This window comes from Orcinus orca, chromosome 12 (assembly GCF_937001465.1).
Source record: "Orcinus orca chromosome 12, mOrcOrc1.1, whole genome shotgun sequence".
Classification (NCBI taxonomy): domain Eukaryota; kingdom Metazoa; phylum Chordata; class Mammalia; order Artiodactyla; family Delphinidae; genus Orcinus; species Orcinus orca.
In genome coordinates, this window is record NC_064570.1 from 40,841,387 (window position 1) to 40,865,894 (window position 24,508).

Here is a 24,508-nt window from a genome sequence, read left to right on the forward strand (position 1 = left end):
TTGAGGTAGTGAGGAGCTGCACATTTCAAAATGTATTTATATTCTGACCTTGGTTAGTTCATAAAAGTCTGCCAAATGCCAGAACTGTTTAAATTTGGCTTTGAGACTGTGTTAACATGGTGAATAATGGTTGACATAAATGTACTATATTATTTTTATAAATTGTGGTTTGAGATGATAGTCATTTTAGAATATTTAGGATGCTGTTCTCTGAGACATGTTATTTTTGTAGTCAACTAGCAGTGTTGATTGTCAAAATGTATCTAGTCAACTACAAGTTTTCATCTCATGATTAGAAATGCCTCAACGAGGTCCATGTTGTGATTTCAGGAGTTAGCCTGAGTCAGGTTTATAAGGCATTCTTGGTAAGTGTAAAAGGAAGTTTATGTAGTAAAAAACGTGTTTTATGATTGGCATGTGTTTAATACATTGTATACGTTCACTCATATTAAGCATTTTGGTTAGTCTTCATTATTTAATCCTCCTAGGGCTTGCTTAACTTAGAATGTGTGATGAAGAGCTTAGCTTAAAAAAGAAAAAAAAGCAGGTGGGGTGAGCAGCTAATTGGAGGAACATAAAAATGAAGATGATTTATTAACTACTGTTGAAAGCAGCTTTAGCAGTTACGGTGAATAAAAATTATGATTTATTAAGTGTTCTATCAGTAATAAGATAAAGCCACAGCAGAGGTTAGAAGTACTTCTGTTTTCACTTACTCTGAGAGTACAGAATCTCTGTGATGTTGGTTCTTCACAGTCATGAATCTGTTACAGGACTGTCATGTTAAGAGCAGGAGAAAGAGCTTCCCCTGTATTCGTCCACCGGAGCCGTAGCCCTGGGCCTCACCCATAATAGCACCTAGTAAATATTAGTTGAATAAATACACCTTTTTAATACCAGGAGGAATTACTTAGGTTAAATGTGGGGCTTCCCTGGTGGCGCAGTGGTTGAGAGTCCGCCTGCCGATGCAGGGGACACGGGTTCGTGCCCCGGTTCGGGAAGATCCCACATGCTGCGGAGCAGCTGGGCCCGTGGGCCATGGCTGCTGAGCCTGTGCGTCCGGAACCTGTGTGTCTGGAGCCTGTGCTGTGCAACGGGAGAGGCCACAATAGTGAGAGGCCCGCGTACCACACACACACACACAAAAATGTGACACCCTCCCCCCTTTAAATAATCACATATTCCAAAAGTGGTGTCCACTCATCTTTGGAACCCCTGCTACCTGTCCTCATGGGCTACAGGCCATTGTCTTGGAGGGGAGACCTGATTTTTTTTTATAACAGTCAAAAGTCATTTAGAACCAGATCTAGTGAATAAAGAGATTCATCAATGTAGGAATCACCTTTTCTAGTTTTAAAGTTGTTTTTAGAATGATTTATAAAGTGAAAAGCTGTATTCATTTTCTTACATGACTTGTAAACTGGCTGTGAAGGTGGTTCATAAAAAAAAGTCTTTTGAGCAGATGTAACATCACTGAAATAAATGTGGGTACTTGTGAGATTCTTTTGAAGGTCGACACTTACTTGAATATAAAAAGTCCTGTTTTGCTTAAAAGTTAGTCTGCTTTATATTTACACTCAGCATTTTGTTTTTCATTTTTAAATTAGGTAGAGTCCTCATTCATTTCTGTTCATTATTATCTAGAGCTGTGGACTACATTTAATAAGAGTTGTCATTTTTCTTACATTTCAGTTTTGTACATGGTACACTGTAATTAAAGTTAGTGTGGGTTTTTTTTTTTTTTTCCCCTATCCCAGCAAACATTTTTGGGAGACCATGGTGTTTTTATAAATAGTGCTTACAATACCACATTGAAATGAAAAGTCATAGGTTAGGTGTTATTTCCACGAAATTAGAATTTAATAAAATTTTTCTCTGTAAGAAGGTGTAATATTTTGAGAAAGAACCTTAGTCTTCTGTTTCCCAGTTTAATATTCTCTCTCCTGAAAAGTGTTGTCTCATAGAAATAATTGCATGGTAGAGGCTCTGTAAATTTCATGGATTTGCACATGGTCCCTTTTCCAGTTCATTCTGCAGATCACTATTAGATTAGTCTTCCAAATATATCACTTCTCTCATGTTGCCCAGCTCAGGTTTTAGTGGGCCTCGTTTCTTATGGAGCACTGATTCAAACTTTAGCCAGCTTGAGAGTCACCTGGAGAGCACATTAGCACTCAGATTGCAAGTTGCTGCTTCCAGAGTTTCTAATTCAGTAGGTCTGGGTGGGCCCCAGAATTTGCATTTTTAACATATTCCTGTAGGTGATGCTGATACCACTGGTCAAGTGACTGAAGTTTAAGAAACATTGTTCTATAAGGAAGTCCCAGCTCCTTAGGCTGGCATTCATTGTCTTCTACAAATCTGCCTCAGTTTGCTGGAGTCACATCCCTTAAATTAGGAAGGACTCTGTGCTTCAGCTAAACTTGCATAGGTACTGTCTCCAAAACACACCTTATTTTATTCTTCACAAATGGAGTGTCTTCTCATTTGCGCAAAAATCTATGCCTCCTTGAAGCCCTCCCTCACATTCCCAACCTTTACTGATCTCTCCCTTCTCCGAAGTCATGTGGCATTGATTGTTTCTGTCTTTGGCCTGTTTGTTGCTAAATTCATGGGCATGATTATCTTCCATCTGGAGTTTAGACCTCCTCAGTGTGGAGACGCCTTTTTCTACTCCATAGGTTCGTGGTCCAGAATTTAACAGTGGAGGGCAGTTTGTCTTAAATCCAACCAAAATGAGAAACAATGTAAGTATGTCACCAAAATTCTTTACAACCTACTCAGATGGTGAGACAAGATGGCAGAGTAGAAACCCTTCTGAGCCTCCCCTTCCATCTGTGAAATGGGGCTAATAATTCCCTTTTGCAGAGTTTTTCTAAGAATTAAAGTAGAAAATGTATGTGAATCTCTCTGCACGATTCCTGGTACATAGCATTATTCAATAAATAGTATTTATTAGCAACTAGGGATTGATTGGAGTAATAGGTTAAGAAAAGGGATTGTTGGTAAGAACTGGTTTTGAGAAGTCACTTCCAGGAAAGAAAAGGAAGTTTGGGCTGCAGTATTGCTGTGTTAACCAACAGTTTTATTTTCTGCTGTTACCTCCCTGCTTAGTTGTTGTTGCCAAAATTGCTGCTTCCCGTGGCAGGAAAGAAAACATTCTTTTGCCTCTTCAGTTGTCATCTCACAGAAGTGATGGTCGTCCTTAGAAAAACGAGGGAGAGGGTGTCCATTCATCAGTGGCCAGTTACCTCTGGCTTCCCAGCCTGGTGTCACACAAACACTTAGATATGGGAAGAGGAAAAAAGTCAAAGGAGAAGAATGAAATCTAAAATACCTTAAGGGCATGGAAAGAAATGTTTTGTGAGCTGAAAAAGCTGAATATGTTTCATTCAGAGATAGCTACGGGTATAAATTTAGCTCAATAATTAGGCATATGGTGCTTTCATTTAGGAAGTATCTATACCCTTTGTGATAAGATCCGTTGATTATTAGAGCTGCTGCAGCTTTAACTACATTGGCAGCAGAGATTCCTAGTGCATTTAAAACAAGAATTGAAGAGTGAAATGGAAAACGGAATGAATAATTTGTTCTTGGTTGGTTTTAATCTGTTCTTTATTAACTTTGTAGTTTATGCCTGGAGGATTAGATTTGGAAACAGAACACCAACTAATGTTCTTAAAGTTTACTTTCTTTTATTGGAACATTATATTAAAGACTTTCTGAAGAATATTTTGGCTGAATTTAGTCTTAACATAAGAGGTGATATGTAAGTTCTTATGATTCAACCTAAAACAATAGAAAACTTCTGAGCTATGATATTTTTAAGTTTTTTCATCTTAGGTTTCAAAGTAGAATTTGTTTAATAAAAACCAATTAAGAAGTAAAGGTATTCTTGTTGGCCATGAGTATGTTTCATTTAGTCTCCTTTTTTTCTAGCTTTTTTTTTTTCAATGCCACAGCCCCCCAGCCCCATCTACTTTTTCCAATCTTAGAATTTAAATCTGTTTGCCATTGGTGGAAAGGAAAATAGGAAAAGTTAAAATCAAAGGGTATTTGTATTGCCATGCCTTGCCAAATGCTTCTAAAATTGAAAACAGACAGACAGTTGTAATTATATAAATAGGAAAGAGTCCTATTCCAAGATGCAGCATGATGTGACAAGCTGAAATACAGAGGTTAAAAAACAGTTGCCCTTAGTGGAGTGGGGAAGAGAGACTCTGTTCATCTATTTCTTTCTTAATGCTTCGTTAATATAGTTTCATTAGAATATGCCTGTAAATCTGGGTTTCAGTGTATGTGCTCCTGTGCTTGCAGTCCTGCATCCACCTGTGATCTGGAGAATTACACTCTAGGTTTTCGTAAGGTAGAGGCACTAGAATTTGGGCATTTAGAAGGGACTTCTTTGGGGACTAGGAAGAAGTTTGATAAACTGTAATACCAGGACTGAGTTAACCAGCTGCAGATACCTCATCAGGAAAAGTACTCTCTGCATATATGTGTTCTTGATAAGTGAAAGTTTTGACCTAAATACTCTACTTTGACTTTGATGTGGTAATAGAGGTTTAGGATTCTATGGCCAAATACACCACATGTAATCAGGTATTAGTTTTAGCTGTCTTAATTTAGCTTAATGTAGCTGTATTTTTCTGTCATGCTTTTTACTCATGCTGTTAATCATCTTCCATCCTTTTCTGTTTTCTCTCAGAGAGAGGTGGTGCTGATGACACAAAAGTAGATAGCAGAGGGTAGCACAAGTGGAATTACGTATATTACATGTCAGATTACTAGTCTCCTTAATAATCCAGAAGTGACTGTGCTTATCAGCAGGGACTGAGCAGCACTCTGGCTTCCTGCAACCTTAAGAGGTGGAGTCCAGACGTTAGCACTGGCACACAGACAGACCACCTTTTCCCTGACTTGCAGGCACTCACTGCTAGGTTTTAGAATTCCTGAGGGAGAAAGCTGTCCAGTTACATGATTGGTTAGCATATTTGTGGGCCTTTGGCTCTCAATGGAATTGCTTGAAAGCTATCAGGAAGGAATGCCTTTGATTTGAAGTCTCAGGCATCACCATAGTGTTGCTAGGATTTTCCAAAACACTGGAGGATTTTTGAAGACCGCACTTTAAGAGCTGATCTGAAGGTGTTAAACTAATCTGGCAGGGAGGGAACTTCTTTGTCTACTTCTAGGTGAGATTACTGCACCTGTACTTCACTCTGGAGTATCCTGTCTTCACAAACCTCAGGGGTACAGAACACATTAGTGATCATATAAGTGAGTGTCTGTATATAATGCACCCTAGTTTTCTGTCCTTATATAACAAGACCCCAAGTTAGCTATTTCTTTTATGAAACTGAATTTTGCCTTAATATTTAAAATAAGATTTTTATTCCTTAATTGACACAAACCTTGGCTATTAGTTTCCAGGTATGTTTCATTTATGAATAACAACAACAATAATAATGCCTGATAATTTCCACTTTTTCTCTAGATTTAAAATTGCGGTACCAGTCAAGACTAAATATTTAATTAAAAATACCCCTTCTCGGTTATAGTCTAAAATATGCTCCCTTCTTTCTCCCAATAGAATGCATGTGTTATTTTTATTTTTCTGAGAATAGTCTCCTTAAGTGATTTTCTGTGTAGCTTGATCTATATATAATTAAAACAAACAATAACTAGATTTTTACAATCTCATCTTTGTATAGATTGTGTCCCCTTTATCTGCAGTTTTAATTCTAGAGTGGTGAAAAGTATGAAAGTAATTACACCATACCATTTGTGGAGTATTTACTTCTAGTTAGGCACAGTGCTTACCACTCTTCATACTTAAACTCATTTAATTCTCAGAACAACCCTGTGATTTGTATTATTTTCCCAGTTTTACACACAGGAAATTGAGGCCGACAGGGTTCAAGCAAGTTGCCCAAGGTTACAGAGCTCCTGGGTCCTCACCTGGGATTTGACATGGGGTCATCTGGCCCTGGCACACATCCTACTCTCACTACGCTCACACAGGTGAATGCCCCTCAGCCTCCCCACCGCACCCACCATGCCTTGGGACCCTTGAGGATCTTACCCACCTTGACTAAAGCACTGGGACACCTGTCACAGAGTCACTCCTTTGCCTGAGAAGTATAGGGGGGAAGCAGGAACACAAAGCTTGACACTACTTTCATCTCAGCTTGTGGCAAACAACATGCTGAGGGTTTCTTTTTTTTTTTTTTTGGTTCTGTTTTTTTACACTTAATTCTGAAAGTAAAACCCATGATCACTTTGTTTGGAAAAGCTGCTCTTAAGCGTAATATTGAGAGAAGCAAGAAGAACTACAATCCTGCAGCCTGTGGAACAAAAACCACATTCATAGAAAGACAGACAACATGAAAGGCAGAGGGCTATGTACCAGATGAAGGAACAAGATAAAACCTCAGAAAAACAACTAAATGAAGTGGAGATAGGCAACCTTCCAGAAAAAGATTCAGAATAATGATAGTGAAGATGATCCAGAACCTCGGAAAAAGAATGGAGGCAAAGATCAAGAAGATGCAAGAAATGTTTAACAAAGACCTAGAAGAATTAAAGAACAAACAAACAGAGATGAACAATACAATAACTGAAATGAAAACTACACTAGAAGGAATCAGTAGAATAACTGAGGCAGAAGAACGGTTAAGTGACCTGGAAGACAGAATGGTGGAATTCACTGCTGGGGAACAGAATAAAGAAAAAAAGGATGAAAAGAAATGAAGACAGCCTAAGAGACCTCTGGGACAACATTAAACACAGCAACATTTGCATTATAGGGGTCCCAGAAGGAGAAGAGAGAGAGAAAGGACCCGAGAAAATATTTGAAGAGATTATAGTTGAAAGCTTCCCTAACATGGGAAAGGAAATAGCCATCCAAGTCCAGGAAGCGCAGCGAGTCCCATACAGGATAAACCCAAGGAGAAACATGCGAGACACATAGTAATCAAATTGGCAAAAATTAAAGACAAAGAAAAATTATTGAAAGCAGCAAGGGAAAAACGACAAATAACATACAAGGGAACTCCCATAAGGTTAACAGCTGATTTCTCAGCAGAAACTCTACAAGCCAGAAGGGAGTGGCATGATATACTTAAAGTGATGAAAGGGAAAAACCTACAGCCAAGATTACTCTACCTGGCAAGGCTCTCGTTCAGATTCGATGGAGAAATCAAAAGCTTTACAGACACGCAAAAGCTAAGAAAATTCAGCACCACCAAACCAGCTCTACAACAAATGCTAAAGGAACTTCTCTAAGTGGGAAACAAAAGAGAAGAAAAGGACCTACAAAAACAAACCCAAAACAATTAAGAAAATGGTTATAGGAACATACATATCAATAATTACCTTAAATGTGAATGGATTAAATGCTCCAACCAAAAGACACAGGCTTGATGAATGGATACAAAAATAAGACCCATCTATATGCTGTCTACAAGAGACCCACTTCAGATCTAGGGACACATACAGACTGAAAATGAGGGGATGGAAAAAGATATTCCATGCAGATGGAAATCAAAAGAAAGCTGGAGTAGCAATAATATTCATATCAGATAAAATAGACTTTAAAATAAAGAATGTTACAAGAGACAAGGAAGAACAGTACATAATGATGAAGGGATCAATCCAAGAAGATATAACAATTATAAATACATATGCACCCAGCATAGGAGCACCTCAGTACATAAGGCAACTGCTAACAGCTATAAAACAGGAAATTGACAGTAACACAATAAAGTGGGGGACTTTAACACCTCACTTACACCAATGGACAGATCATCCAAAATGAAAATAAATAAGGAAAGAGAAGCTTTAAATGACACAATAGACCAGATAGATTTAATTGATATTTATAGGACATTCCATCCCCAAACAGCAGATTACACTTTCTTCTCAAGTGTGCACAGAACATTCTCCAGGATAGATCACATCTTGGGTCACAAATCAAGCCTCAGTAAATTTAAGAAAATTGAAATCATATCAAGCATCTTTTCTGACCACAACGCTCTAAGATTAGGAATGAATTACAGGGAAAAAAAAAAAAGGAAAAAACACAAACACATGGAGGATAAACAATATGTTACTAAATAACCAAGAGATCACTGAAGAAATCAAAAAATACCTACAGACAAATGACAATGAAAGCACAACAATCCAAAACCTATGGGATGCAGCAAAAGCAGTTCTAAGAGGGAAGTTTATAGCTATACAAGCCTACCTCAAGAAACAAGAAAAATCTCAATCTAACCTTACACCTAAAGGAACTAGAGAAAGAAGAACAAACAAAACCCAAAGTTAGCAGAAGGGAAGAAATCATAAAGATCAGAGCAGAAATAAATGAAATAGAAACAAAGAAAACAATAGCAAAGATCAATAAAACTAAAACCTGATTCTTTGAGAAGATAAACAGAATTGATAAACCATGAGCCAGACTCATCAAGAAAAAGAGGGAGAGAGGACTCAAATAAACAAAATTAGAAATGAAACAGGAGAAGTTGCAACAGACACTGCAGAAATACAAAGCATCCTGAGAGACTACTACAAGCAATTCTATGCCAATAAAATGGACAACCTGGAAGAAATGGACAAATTCTTAGAAAGATATAACCTTCCAAGACTGAACCAGGAAGAAATAGAAAATATGAACAGACCAATCACAAGTAATGAAATTGAAACAGTGATTAAAAATCTTCCAACAAACAAAAGGTCAGGACCAGATGGCTTCACAGGTGAATTATATCAAATATTTAGAGAAGAGCTAACACCCATCCTTCTCAAACTCTTCCAAAAAAACTGCAGAGGAAGGAACACTCCCAAACTCATTCTATGAGGCCACCATCACCCTGATACCAAAACCAGACAAAGATACTACAAAAAAAGAAAATTATAGTCCAGTATCACTGATGAATATAGATGCAAAAATCCTCAACAAAATACTAGCAAACAGAATCCAACAACACATTAAAAGGATCATACATCATGATCAAGTGGAATTTATCCCAGAGATGGAAGGATTCTTCAATATACGCAAATCAATCAATTTGATACACCATGTTAACAAGTCGAATAATTAAAAGCCATATGATCATCTCAATCAATGCAGAAAAAGCTTTTGACAAAATTCTACACCCATTAATGATAAAAAATCTCCAAAGGTGGGCATAGAGGGAAGAATAATGGAAAAATATCTATTTTTTCTGCGCAGTAAGTCTCTGATCCCATTAAGTTCCTAAATAATATCTTCCTGACATCATGACTATTGAAATAACATGTTACTTTCATATTTATGACATTAAGAGATTATATTACTAGTTTATGAAAAATGTTTAATTTGCCATTTTTAAATGACACTGATATAGATTAGTATATATTATAGAATTTTTTATAGAATTAGATACATATGCTATACCAGTTAGTTAGATACATATGCTATACCAGATATATAGAATTAGATACATATGCTATATCAGTTAGTTAGATACATATGCTATACCAGATACATATGCTATACCAGTTAGTTTTATATTTTATTATAAACATCCCCAACAGGTGCAAAAACATGCCCAACAGGTGCAAAAATACCATGTAAAATAAAACATAATGAAGGCCATATACGACAAACCCACAGGAAACATCATTCTCAGTGGTGAAAACGTGAAAGCATTTCCTTTAAGATCAGGAACAAGACAAGGATGTCCACTCTCACCACTATTATTCAACATAGTTTTGGAAGTCCTAGCCACAGCAATCAGAGAAGAAAAAGAAAGAAAAGGATTACAAATTGGAAAAGAAGAAGTAAAACTGTCACTGTTTGCAGATGACATGATACTATACATAGAGAATCCTAAAGATGCCACCAGAAAAGTATGAGAGCTAATCAATGAATTTGGTAAAGTTGCAGGATACAAAATTAATGCACACAAATCTCTTGCATTCCTATACACTAATGATGAAAAATCTGAAAGAGAAATTAAGGAAACACTCCCATTTACCATTGCGACAAAAAGAATAAAAAACCTAGGAATAAACCTACCTAGGGAGACAAAAGACCTGTATGCAGAAAACTATAAGACACTGATGAAAGCAATTAAAGATGATACCAACAGATGGAGAGATATGCCACGTTCTTAGATTGAAAGAATCAATATTGTGAAAATGACTATACTACCCAAAGCAATCTACAGATTCAATGCAATCCCTATCAAATTACCAATGGCATTTTTTATGGAACTAGAACAAAAAAAAATCTTAAAATTTGTATGGAGACACAAAAGACCCCGAATACCCAAAGCTGTCTTCAGGGGAAGAAAACGGAGCTGGAGGAATCAGACTCCCTGACTTCAGACTATACTACAAAGCTACAGTCATCAAGACAATAACGTGCTGGCACAAAAACAGAAACATAGATCAATGGAACAAGATAGAAAGCCCAGAGATAAACCCATGCACCTATGGTCAACTAATCTGTGACAAAGGAGGCAAGGATATACAATGCAGAAAAGACAGTCTCTTCACTAAGTGGTGCTGGGAAAACTGGAGAGCTACATGGAAAAGAATGAAATTAGAACACTCCCAAACACTATACACAAAAATAAACTCAAAATGGATTAGAGACCTAAATGTAAGACAAGACACTATAAAATTCTTAGAGGAAAATATAGGCAGAACACTGTTGGACATAAATCACAGCAAGATCTTTTTTGACCCACCTCCTAGAGTAATGGAAATAAAAATAAACAAATGGGACCTAATGAAACTTCACAGCTTTTGCACAGCAAAGGAAACTGTAAACAAGACGAAAAGACAACCCTCATAATGGGGGAAAATATTTGCAAACGAATCAATGGACAAAGAATTATTCTCCAAAATATATAAACAGTTCATGCAGCTCAATATTAAAAAAACAAACAACCCAATCCAAAAATGGGCAGAAGACCTAAATAGACATTTCTCCAAAGAAGACATACAGATGGCCAAGAGGCACATGCAAAGCTGCTCAACATCACTAATTATTAGAGAAATGCAAATCAAAACTACAATGAGTTATCACCTCACTCCAGTTAGAATGGGCATCATCAGAAAATCTACAAACAACAAATGCTGGAGAGGGTGTGGAGAAAAGGGACCCCTTTTGCACTGTTGGTGGGAATGTAAATTGATACAGCCACTTTGGAGAACAGTGTGGAGGTTCTTTAAAAAACTAAAAATAGAATTACCATATGACCCAGCAGTCCCACTTCTGGATTTATACCCAGAGCAAACCATAATTCAAAAAGGCACATGTACCCCAGTGTTCTTTGCAGAACTGTTTACAATAGCCAGGTCATGGAAGCAACCTAAATGCCCATCGACAGATGAATGGATAAAGAAGATGTGGTACATATATACAATGGAATATTACTCAGCCATACAAGGAACAAAATTGGGTCATTTGTAGAGACATGGATGGTCCTAGAGACTGTCATACAGAGTGAAGTAAATCAGAAAGAGAAAAACAAATATCGTATATTAAGGCATCTATGTGGCATCTAGAAAAATGGTGGTACGGATCAAGTGGTTTGCAAGGCAGAAGTAGAGACACAGACGTAGAGAACAAATATATGGACACCAAGGAGGGAAAGTAGGGTGGGGGGGTGGGTGGGATGAATTGGGAGATTGGGATTGACATATATACAGTAATATGTATAAAATAGATAACTAATAAGAACCTGCTGTATAAAAACAAAATTAAAAAAAAAAAGATGTACAAAGAACTAGAGTGTGCTAGAGTGTGGCACCCTGGAGCATTTTTGGATATTTTCTGATGAGTCTCAGCAGTGTCAAATGTCGCTGACAGGCAAGAGAAGGACTAAGAATTGGCCTTTGGGTTTAGTAGTAAGCAGGTAGAAGGCGACCCCTACTGGGGCATCTTCAGTGGCGTATTTGCAGTGAGCTCCATGTTATAGTGGAGGTAAGGAAGAACTGAGAGAAGTCTTTCAAGAAGGCTGCCGTGAATGGGACTAGAGAGATGGGGTAGTAGCTGCAAGATGACGAGGGACAGTGGGAAGATTGAACAGAGAAATAAGTAGCCTGCTGGGCCCTCCTGAGCACACATTTGGGGCTGGCGGCCATGGATTTGTGATGGTCCCATCTGCTCACTTGTTTGATTTTTCTCTGTAGCAGCATTCAGCAACTCTGCCATATTTGGAGAATGCAAAGATGCAACTCCAAATTCCCAGAACAGGGAATCTGACCCAGCAGTAGTTAGGCATCTAATCAGCTCTGGCCAAGGGGTGGAGAATTGGTTGTTAGCACTGGTATAGCCATGGCACAGAGCCTCCTGACTATCAGGGAGGAGAGGGTTTCCTGGCTACACAGAGGTCTCCCACCATCTCTGCTGCACCCAGCTGCATTTTTCTTATTGGAAGTTTCTCTGTTGTAGGACTACTTGTTAGAGGCAGATTTTCTGTGGTTCTGCTATATGTTAAGTAGAGAAAGTTCTCCTGTCACGAAATTGCAGTTCACCAGCATCAGCATTTTCATATTGTTCCAGTAACTATGATGCAGGTTTGCCTGAAAAATACCAGTTCATGAACCAAACCTGCCCTGAGATGTTCACTCTTTAATACCTATCATATTGCTGCTTTGATTCCAAGTTTACGATAACAGCAGAAAGTCCCAGCAATCATCATCTTTTGAAATCCTACCTGTCCATCAAAATACAACTTAAATGTTACCAGTTCCACAAATTCTTACCTCTTCCTATCCTCCTTCAGCAGAAAATCATTTGTCTTTCTGTGCTCTTATGGCTTGCTTTGTTTAATCCTCTATAATATATTTATTACAGTTTTACTGTTAAAGGCAGCACATGCAAAGGCAGTGAGATGAAAGAACTCATGGCTTTGTCACTTATGAACAGCCTTACCCTGTGTAAGTACACAATTCTTTGAACCTTTCTCTTCTGTAAAAAGGACGATAATGCCTACCTTTCACGGCTGTTAGGAGCCAGTGAATGAGTGGACGCAAAACTATTTGCTTCCGCTATGATGTAGGTACCGATTATTTAAGGAAATAGTTTGGAGGTTGAAAGTCCAGGTTTCTAAACCCCTGTCTATCACTTGGTAATTTATGCCATGGCAGTGGGTGAATTACTGTTCTTTCTTGTCTCAGGCTGTTAGTTTTTATAGCTGCTGCAACAAATTATCACAAACATAGCAGCTTAAAACAATACAAATTAATGTCTCACAGTTCTGTAGGTCAGAGTCTGAGTGGGCTTGTTTTTTGGTTTCTCTGCACTGGGTCTCATAAGGCCAAAATCAAGGTGCCAGGCTCTTACCTTCAGGCTCTGGAGGAGGATCCACTTAGAGTTTCTTTCAAATTGTTGCAAAATTCAGTTCCTTGTAACTGTAGGGCTGACATCCCCACCTCCTTGCTGACTGTCAGCCAGGGGGCCTCTCACCTCCTAGAGGCTTCTGCATTCACGTTAACATAGCCCCTCCATCTTCAAACTGGCAACATAACCTTGAGTGTGATGAATCTCTGACTTTCCCCACTGCTGTATCCCTTCTGCCTCCAACTAAAGAGTGTTCTCTGCTTTTAAGGGCTCAGCTGAGTGACTAGATTAGGTGTGCCTGAATAATATGGGCTTATCTCTGTATTTTAAGGTTGTCTTAATTATCCTCAAGCAACTTTCATTACATCTGCAGACTTTCTTTTTGCCATGTAAAATAACATATTCACAAGTCCAGGGAGTGGGCCTCTTTGGGGGGATTTCTCCTTACCACTTGTGGGTACTATGTGTGATCCAGAATGTGGCACTAAGTGCAGTACAGTCCCTTACATACAAGAGTTACTCAACAGCTATTGGTGAATTGTGTGGCCTGTTGCTGTGGTTTGTCATCAACCAAGCTGTTACCCAGGAGATATTTTGTGCTTCAGATTACAAGTAGGGGAAACCACACCAAAAGAAGCCAGGTTTTATAGTAGTTCCTTAGTGTATAACTGACTCTAGTTGCTGTATGCAGGTAAACAGGAAAAGGAAACCAGAGATATATCCAGATGTAAAGAGTATTGCTAAATAAGAAAAATATTCTACTCTTTATTCTTAGAGATTTTCTTGAGGCCTTTGATAAAGTATCTAATTTCATTATCATTTTAATTTTACAAATGAGTATCCCGAACTCAGGGGTATGTAAAGCCCCCAATGTTATAGACTATTAAAAACCTTGAATGAAAAATAATTCGATTTGTGTCTTTTCTCCATATATCATAGCAAGTGTAGTATAGAAGTTAGGAGCACAAACTCTGGAACCAGACGCCTTGGGTTTGACTTCCCTGTTTGCCACTTATGTGTCCAGTGACCTTGGGCAACTAACTTAACCTCTCTGTACCTCAGTTTCCTCATCTGTAAAATGGAGGTTAAAATAAGCCCTACTTCATAAAGTTGTCATTGAGTATCAAATTGAATCGTGCCTAGTACATGTGCTGTATAAGTATTAGGATTATTATTCTAATCAAACAGTTTGTTTTAACCATGGCTTCTCAACCAGGGCTATTTTGCGCCCCCCCCAAGGACATTGGGAAATGTCTGGAGACATTGGCTGTCACATCTGGGGTTATATGCTATAAGCATCTAGTGTATAGAAGCCAGGGATCCTGTTAAACATGCTGCAATGCAGAGAAAATCCCCCTACAGCAAAGAATTATCCACCCAAAATGTCAGTAGTACAGAGGTTGAGAAACCCTGTTTTAAACCAGTGGTTTATGGTTTTAGTAACAACTTCATTTGCAAATAAGATATTCATGTTTCATTAATGACTTTTAAATACTGAGGATGTTCATGCTTGACAGCCATGGGGCTCTGAGTTCTACAGTAAAATAATAATAATAATAGTAATAATAATAATTGTTTTCCAGTGTTTAAAAAAAATCCTTGTCTATCTACTTATCTATTTTTATATGTAACACAGATTTCACAAGAATGTGCTTAACCTCTAGAATACGCAATTAGGTGTTAGAAATACTCTGTTCTTGTGAAGAAATGAGCAGAATTTCTAATTTTCCTAAAAAATTTTCCAGTGAGCTTTCTTCGGGAGATCATAGGAAAGAAATTACTTGAACTTGGGAATTTGGTGTTACTATGTATGTTGAAACAGAGTAACAGTCAAGATAACTACCCACTCTAGTTACCAATTTAGAATTTACCTACATTGTAGTATATGGTCTAGAAAGGCCTGAAACATTTGTGCCAGTGTCATTTTTATTTCTAAATATTATGTGAGGCTTGTGTGTTTACTGTTTTCACTCCCTCCCCTCTCTCTTACATGTATCAAATGATTTAGAATATTCTTCAACCAGTCCTTCCTCTCCATTAGCCCTCACCCCTGTTACCTCCACCTCAAGTTTAGCTACTTGAGTTGTCTTTCTCACTATCCAGGACTATATTTATCCATTCTCCCTTTTCACAGAATTTGTCCTTTAGATGATTGGGTCAGTTAGTCATCAATACCTGCACTACCACTAGGGTGCAGAGAACTGGTTAGACTGTCATCCAGGAGGGAAAGCAAAGAATCTGGGTGCATTCCCTTACCTTCCTCTCTGTCATCTCCCTGAAGGAACTGAGAACCACAAGACACAAACACAACAACCTGTAGCTGTAAATTATTATGGATTAAGCAGAACCCGGATATGCTGGGCACCAGGTAGGTGCTGAGAAATACTTGATAATTGATTACATGATTACATTATACAGTTACTAAGTATTGGTAAAATATGTGATTGTATAAAATAGAAATAGATTTTTCTTATTGTATTTAACAAATTCTTGGCTCATACAAATATCAGCAAAAGGAGAGTGTTCATTGCACTGAGGATGACATCCACTCTGTCCTTTTCAGGTTGTTATGTACCTAAAGAGGTTCAAAGAGAAACCCCCAGGCACTTCATTTAAAAGGAACAAGCAAAATTTTTTTGATAACGCACCATATCTGCCTTACTTTGTCTTCAGGGCCAGAAACTGGGAAAAGCAGTTTACAGCAGAATTACATTTTTTAGTGTGGTCTTTTGTTAAGCTTCAAATCTTTGTTTTTGTGACACTCTTTAGAAGTGGTAGAACAGTGATAACTACTTCTTCACAGACTTCGTGATTAAGAGGGATTAGTTTTAAGAGTAATTGGCTAGAAATGCACAACCTGCCAAGACTGAATCAGGAAGAAATAGAAAATATGAACAGACCAATCACAAGCACTGAAATTGAAACTGTGATTAAAACTCTTCCAACAAACAAAAGCCCAGGACCAGATGGCTTCACAGGTGAATTCTATCAAACATTTAGAGAAGAGCTAACACCTATCCTTCTCAAACTCTTCCAAAATATAGCAGAGGGAGGAACACTCCCAAATTCATTCTATGAGGCCACCATCACCTTGATACGAAAACCAGACAAGGATGTCACAAAGAAAGAAAACTACAGGCCAATATCACTGATGAACATAGATGCAAAAATCCTCAACAAAGTACTAGCAAACAGAATCCAACAGCACATTAAAAAGATCATACACCAGGATCAAGTGGGGTTTATTCCAGGAATGCAAGGGTTCTTCAATATACGCAAATCAATCAAGGTGATACACCATATTAACAAATTGAAGGAGAAAAATCATATGATCATCTCAATAGATGCAGAGAAAGCTTTTGACAAAATTCAACACCCATTTATGATAAAAACCCTGCAGAAAGTAGGCATAGAGGGAACTTTCCTCAACATAATAAAGGCCATATATGACAAACCCACAGCCAGCATCATCCTCAATGGTGAAAAACTGAAACCATTTCTACTAAGATCAGGAACAAGACAAGGTTGCCCACTCTCACCACTGTTATTCAACATAGTTTTGGAAGTTTTAGCCACAGCAATCAGAGAAGAAAAGGAATCCAAATTGGAAAAGAAGAAGTAAAGCTGTCACTGTTTGCAGATGACATGATACTATACATAGAGAATCCTAAAGATGCCACCAGAAAACTACTAGAGCTAATCAATGAATTTGGTAAAGTTGCAGGATACAAAATTAATGCACAGAAATCTCTTGCATTCCTATACACTAATGATGAAAACTCTGAAAGTGAAATCAAGAAAACACTCTCATTTACCATTGCAACAAAAATATCTAGGAATAAACCTACCTAAGGAGACAAAAGACCTGTATGCAGAAAATTATAAGACACTGATGAAAGAAACTAAAGATGATACAAATAGATGGAGAGATATACCATGTTCTTGGATTGGAAGAATCAACATTGTGAAAATGACTCTACTACCCAAAGCAATCTACAGATTCAATGCAATCCCTATCAAACTACCACTGGCATTTTTCACAGAACTAGAACAAAAACTTTCACAATTTGTATGGAAACACAAAAGACCCCGAATAGCCAAAGCAAACTTGAGAAGAAAAATGGATCTGGAGGAATCAGGCTCCCTGACTTCAGACTATACTACAGAGCTACAGTAATCAAGACAGTATGGTACTGGCATAAAAACAGAAAGATAGATCAATGGAACAGGACAGAAAGCCCAGAGATAAACCCACGCACATATGGTCACCTTATCTTTGATAAAGGAGGCAGGAATGTACAGTGGAGAAAGGTCAGCCTCTTCAATAACTGGTGCTGGGAAAACTGGACAGCTACATGTAAAAGTATGAGATTAGATCACTCCCTAACAGCATACACAAAAATAAGCTCAAAATGGATTAAAAACCTGAATGTAAGGCCAGAAACTATCAAACTCTTAGAGGAAAACATAGGCAGAACACTCTATGACATAAATCACAGCAAGATCCTTTTTGACCCACCTCCTAGAGGAATGGAAATAAAAACAAAAATAAACAAATGGGACCTAATGAAACTTCAAAGCTTTTGCACAGCAAAGGAAACCATAAACAAGACCAAACGACAACCCTTAGAATGGGAGAAAATATTTGCAAATGAAGCAACTGACAAACGATTAATTTCCAAAACTTACATGCAGCTGAATAACAAAAAAACAAACAACCCAATCCAAAAATGGTCAGAAGACCTAAACAGACATTTCTCCAAAGAAGATATACAGACTGCCAACAAACACATGAAAGAATGCTCAACATCACTAATCATTAGAGAAATGCAAATCAAAACTACAATGAGATATCATCTCCCACCGGTCAGAATGGCCATCATCAAAAAATCTAGAAACACTAAATGCTGGAGAGGGTGTGGAGAAACGGGAACATTCTTGCACTGCTGGTGGGAATGTGAATTGGTACAGCCACTATGGAGAACAGTATGGAGGTTCCTTAAAAAATTACAAATAGAACTACCATATGAGTCAGCAATCCCACTACTGGGCATATACCCTGAGAAAACCATAATTCAAAAAGAGTCATGTACCAAAATGTTCATTGCAGCTCTATTTACAGTAGCCCGGAGATGGAAACCACCTAAGTGCCCATCTTTGGATGAATGGATAAAGAAGATGTGGCACATATATATGATGGAATATTACTCAGCCATAAAAAGAAACGAAATTGAGCTATTTGTAATGAGGTGGATAGACCTAGATTCTGTCATACAGAGTGAAGTAAGTCAGAAGGAGAAAGACAAATACCGTATGCTAACACATATATACGGAATTTAAGAAAAAAAAATGTCATGAAGAACCTAGGGGTAAGACAGGAATAAAGACACAGACCTACTAGAGAATGGACTTGAGGATACGGGGAGGGGGAAGGGTAAGCTGGGACAAAGTGAGAGAGAGGCATGGACATATATACACTACCAAACGTAAAATAGATAGCTAGTGGGAAGCAGCCGCATAGCCCAGGGAGATCATCTTGGTGCTTTGTGACCGCCTGGAGGGGTGGGATAGGGAGGGTGGGAGGGAGGGAGACGCAAGAGGGAAGAGATATGGGAACATATGTATATGTATAACTGATTCACTTTGTTATAAAGCAGCAACTAACACACCATTGTAAAGCAATTATACCCCAATAAAGATGTTAAAAAAAAAAAAAGAGTAATTGGCATCTTTCAAGGGTTTGAACAAAGTCCAGCTCATGTCCTGTGATCTCAGGCTGTTACAGTGGAGAGTCGTGTCCATCAGTGACCACCTCAGTATGGCTTGGTGGCATCTTTGAGCATTAAAAGTTCAAGCTACATAGCAGTTGAAAACAAGTTAAGGCCTTCCTTCAATTTTGAAATGACTGTTACCCAGATTTTACTTTGCCGCTTCATAATTCAGAGCCTTGTGATGAAGACTCAGGAAAACTCTTTAACAGCTTTACCAGTGAAACATAGGGAAATGCTTAAGTTTCTCCATCGAGAATTAGTTGATCTGGGAGAGCGGGACCTTGGATTACAATGAATCGGCAGTTACACATGTTCTGCTATGGAAAGAACTTTGGTAAACAGGCTTAGCTCAGCAGCAGTCACAGGACCATGCCTCTTGCCCGTGTAAACATGTAGAATGGCATTTTTTTGTGATGGACTGGAGCAGTGACTTGAGGGGACTGGGCTGAAGGTAGAAGTCATGCTAGGAAGACAGTTCCTGTACAAGAGCTGGTTACCAGTAGTCCTGAGAATAGAGCTGAGGTGTGAGTCTGGGTTCCAAAGAATATCACCAGCAAGGCATATCACAGTAGTCCTGGGTCTAAGCTGAGCAGAGCCCAGGACCCAGAGGTCCAAGTCAGAGAGAGGAGAAAACAGTGGAACCAGAATTACAGCACTTAGTAACACTGGTAAGACTTATCACACAGACATACAGCCGTGCACAGGTTAGCCCCTTGTGGACAGAAAGTGAATGTAGCACAGGCCTTGTAGCTATAGGCACGCACATATTCATGAAAGGAATGAACAGTTCAGTCTGGCACAAAGGAACAGGTGGGAATGAAGTTGGGAGTTGGAGTCCAGAGAGTCCAGTATGAGGAGAGCAGAGCAGTTGCACCCCACTGCCCCACTGAATCTGTTCTGGAATTTGCTCTCTGCCTGGCTGACAGGTTTCGTTTTCTTCCTTCTGTGAGAGCACATCCTCCAGGAGCTGGCCAGTGTGTCGGAGGCTGAGCCTACTGCATCACCCTCATTATTGCCCAGGGTACACATTTGCAGGTTGCGTGTTTGGTCTATTACTACATTTCAGGACCTCAGATCTTTGCCAGTAAAATTTTTAAATGAGTAGTTAGTTCCTGGGAGGGTATCCTTCTGAGACAGGGCTAAGGAAGCAGGCAGGAGGGACAGATCCCTCATAAATCCTGACAGACCATCCTGGGAGAAGGCAGAATATTCTCCTCCTTCTGAGAAGCATTTTAGACAAGGATATTCTAAACCAAGTTAGAGAGTCTTAAGCCAAGGACAGTATTTTATATTCAGGGCTAGGAAGGTATTTTCTGTTGATGGTAGAAGGTCATACTATTTGGAACAACAGTCTTGTGTTCAGAAATGAAGGATGTGGAATTCCAACATTGTTCAAACAATGAGAAGAAAATATGTAGTACAAAACAGTCAGTCTATATGGAAATCAGTAGTTGAAGATCACAAATATACTGACCTATTTTAAACAAGATTTGGTTTAGTTATAATAAAACAGCAAAAAGTTGTGTTCTTTCATACACACACACACATTTTTTTTAACATCTTTATTGGAGCATAATTGCTTTACAATGTTGTGTTAGTATCTGCTGTATAACAAACTGAATCAACTATATGTATACATATATCCCCATATCCCCTCCCTCTTGCATCTCCCTCCCACCCTCCCGGCGGTCACAAAGCACCGAGCTGATCTCCCTGTGCTATGCGGCTGCTTCCCACTAGCTGTTTTACATTTGGTAGTGTATATGTGTCCATGCCACTCTCTCACTTCATCCCAGCTTACCCTTCCCCCTCCCTGTGTCCTCAAGTCCATTCTTTAGGTCTGCGTCTTTATTCCTGTCCTGCCTCTAGGTTCCTCAGAACCATTGTTTTTTGTTTGTTTTTTTTTTTAGATTCCATATATATGTGTTAGCATACGGTATTTGGTTTTCTCTTTCTGACTTACTTCACTCTGTATGACAGACTCTAGGTCCATCCACCTCATTACAAATAACTCAATTTCATTTCTTTTTATGGCTGAGTAATATTCCATGGTATATATGTGCTGCATCTTCTTTATCCATTCATCTGTCGATGGACACTTAGGTTGCTTCCATCTCTGGGCTATTGGAAATAGAGCTGCAATGAACATTGTGGCACATGACTCTTTTTGAATTATGGTTTTCTCAGGGTATATGCCCAGTAATGGGATTGCTGAGTCATACGGTTGTTCTACGTTTAGTTTTTTAAGAAACCTCCATACTGTTCTCCATAGTGGCTGTATCAGTTTACGTTCCCACCGACAGTGCAAGAGGGTTCCCTTTTCTGCACACCCTCTCCAGCATTTATTGTTTGTAGATTTTTTGATGATGGCCATTCTGACTGGTGTGAGATGACATCTCATTGTAGTTTTGATTTGCATTTCTCTAATGATTAGTGATGCTGAGCATCCTTTCATGTGTTTGTTGGCAATCTGTATATCTTCTTTGGAGAAATGTCTGTTTAGGTCTCTTGCCCATTTTTTAATTGGGTTTCTTGTTTTTTCATATTGAGCTGCATGAGTTGCTTGTATATTTTGGAGATTAATCTGTTGTCAGTTGCTTCATTTGCAAATATTTTCTCCCATTCGGAGGGTTGTCTTTTGGTCTTGTTTATGGTTCCCTTTGCTGTGCAAAAGCTTTTAAGTTTCGTTAGGTCCCATTTGTTTATTTTTATTTCCATTTCTCTAGGAGGTGGCTCAAAAAGGATCTTGCTGTGACTTATGTCATAGAGTTTTCTGCCTATGTTTTCCTCTAAAAGTTTTATCGTGTCTGGCCTTACATTTAGGTCCTTAATCCATTTTGAGTTTATTTTTGTGTATGGTGTTAGGGAAGTGTTCTAATTTCATTCTTTTACATGTAGCTGTCCAGTTTTCCCAGTACCACTTATTGAAGAGGCTGTCTTTTCTCCATTGTATATTCTTGCCTCCTTTATCAAAGATAAGGTGACCATATGTGCATGGGTTTATCTCTTGGCTTTCTATCCTGTTCCATTGATCTGTATTTCTGTTTTTGTGCCAGTACCTTTACTGTCTTGATTACTGTAGCTTTGTAGTATAGTCTGAAATCAGGCAGCCTGATTCCTCCAGCTCTGTTTTTCTTTCTCAAGATTGCTTTGGCTATTCGGGGTCTTTTGTGTTTCCATACAAATTGTGAAAGTTTTTGTTCTAGTTCTGTGAAAAATGCCATTGGTAGTTTGATAGGGGTTGCATTGAATCTGTAGATTGCTTTGAGTAGTATAGTCATTTTCACAATGTTGATTCTTCCAATCCAAGAACATGGTATATCTCTCCATCTGTTTGTATCGTCTTTAATTTCTTTCATCAGTGTCTTATAGTTTTCTGCATACAGGTCTTTTGTCTCCTTAGGTAGGTTTATTCCTAAGTATTTTATTCATTTTGTTGCAGTGGTAAATGCGACACACACATATTTAAGGGAGATAAATATTACACTTGAGAGAAAGAAATTATAACTCAGCTATGATGCTCCATAAAAGTACATAAAAATTAAACATTTCAACTCATATTGTTAGTTTTACTCACCAGAAGCACAATATTTAGTATGTACTATTTTATATATTTTTTAACCAGAGCCTTTTTCAGATAGCTTAACAAGAATGGGATGCAACTCTTAGGGTAATTCAGTTTTTACCAGCACTGTGGATAAGTTCTATTATAGAAGATGCCTGAACTAATATTTGAGATTTTCTTTCAAAAATATAACATAATCTTCTTCTTTGATAACAATATTTACTTGAATATTTTATCCCATTTTGAACAAATATTTTACTTTTTTCAAGTAAGGTGGAGGAAAACAACTCAAATTGTCCCATGAAGTTACTGTTTTCTGGGTGAATCCAGGAATCCTGACTACATACTTTTTCTTTTTTTAATCATTGATGCCCGTCCCCTTCACCCATACCGGTCTTTTAAAGCTTGAACAAAGGACTCAACTACCATAATTTCTTTGATAAATCATACTATTTATTATTATACAACTGTTCTGATCAAACCTTTAGAGTAGTTTCAGCTACCAAACAGTATTATGAAAAGAAATAATCCAGAGAAAAACTTCCTCTTTCCCCAGGGTGGGGTATGGTGTAAGTCCAATTTTGATCTCGTCACTCAGGTTTTTAAAAGACAACCAAAGGATAGCTACTCAAATGTTAAATAAATTCATTAGTGATTGGTAATTAATGAGTTAAGTAATAAAATAACTGTAGTTTGAACTAAAAACATAACAGGGCGGGCTGTCACGGTCTCCTCCATCAGGATGATGTCTCTGTAGTTCTGGGTTTTCACTCATTTATGGTAGCAGAACTGCCACTGTGACAGCACATCTACCTGCATCACACCTCCATTCAAGGAAGAAAGAAGAGGGACAACAGGGCTGTTGACAGACCTTGACAAACATCTCATTGATGTGAGCTTTGTCACATAGCTACCTCTAGCTGTAGAGAGATTAGGGAAGCACACATTTAGCTTTTACAGCTTCTCTTCCAAGGACAGGCAAGGCAGAAGGAGATTTGGGTGTGGAGTGAATCAGTCTGCGACAGGTAGAATGTATATTCATAATTTTCCCATTTTTATTATTGTTTTGTACTTTATGTAGTCTTTCTGAATAGTGAAATAATTTGACCTCTGCTGATAAACTTGGCACTTTTTTTTTCCTTCTTAAATCTATGAAGGTCTTTGCCCAATTTTTAAGCCGTGAAATAGCTGAACAAAATTGGAAGTCATTCCAAAGCTAATACTAAGTAATACCGTCTACTTTTACCAGGTCACTGAACCTGGCATATATTTAATTCTGTGCACTTGCCATCCAGCAACTGTAGAATGAATGATGATTATCTCTTTCTACCAAAAAAAATCTAGCCTTATCAGAATTTAAAGTTCTAACAGAATGGTTAGAGTAATACATTTTCAGATCCAGGAAATACTTGCCGCCACTTACAGAACATCTCAGATTATCTTCAACCCATAGAAAATATGGCTTATAGGATGGCAGTGATATAACCATACTAGGTATGATTGCTTGCCTTAACAGTGTTACCACATATACTCCCAAATAATTGTTTGCCGTCTTCATTAATAACATTAGTAACATAGTAGAAGTTTAAATAAAACTATAGTAGAAAGAGCATTGAAAAATAATCAGTATTGCTATAATTTTTTGGTAGGTATTTAGAAAGAAATCTGATATTATTGCCAATGTAGGGGCAATTTATAGAATGCTGTTGACATTTAAACTAAAATGTCTTTTTTCAATTGCCAAAAAACAAAATTATTGGTGTGTTTTCTTGGTGAAGAAGTGTCAGATACTATGAAACCAAGAATAAAGATTATGATCTAACACTGTAGGAT

The 24,508-nt window shown here is 38.0% G+C and overlaps 1 protein-coding gene across 6 annotated transcripts in view; it reads left to right on the forward strand.

The window, feature by feature from the left end:
• The window catches only part of MAN1A1 (mannosidase alpha class 1A member 1), a 178,576-nt gene that overhangs the window by 11,294 nt on the left and 142,774 nt on the right, over positions 1–24,508 (forward strand). The window contains exon 1 of one of the 6 annotated variants that reach the window (XM_049695520.1): positions 15,669–15,707. The exons of the other annotated variants lie outside the window; for them this stretch is intronic. The gene's annotated coding sequence lies outside the window, so the exon portion shown is untranslated. Of the gene's footprint in view, positions 1–15,668; positions 15,708–24,508 lie in introns of those variants that run through there. 6 annotated transcript variants of the gene reach the window in all.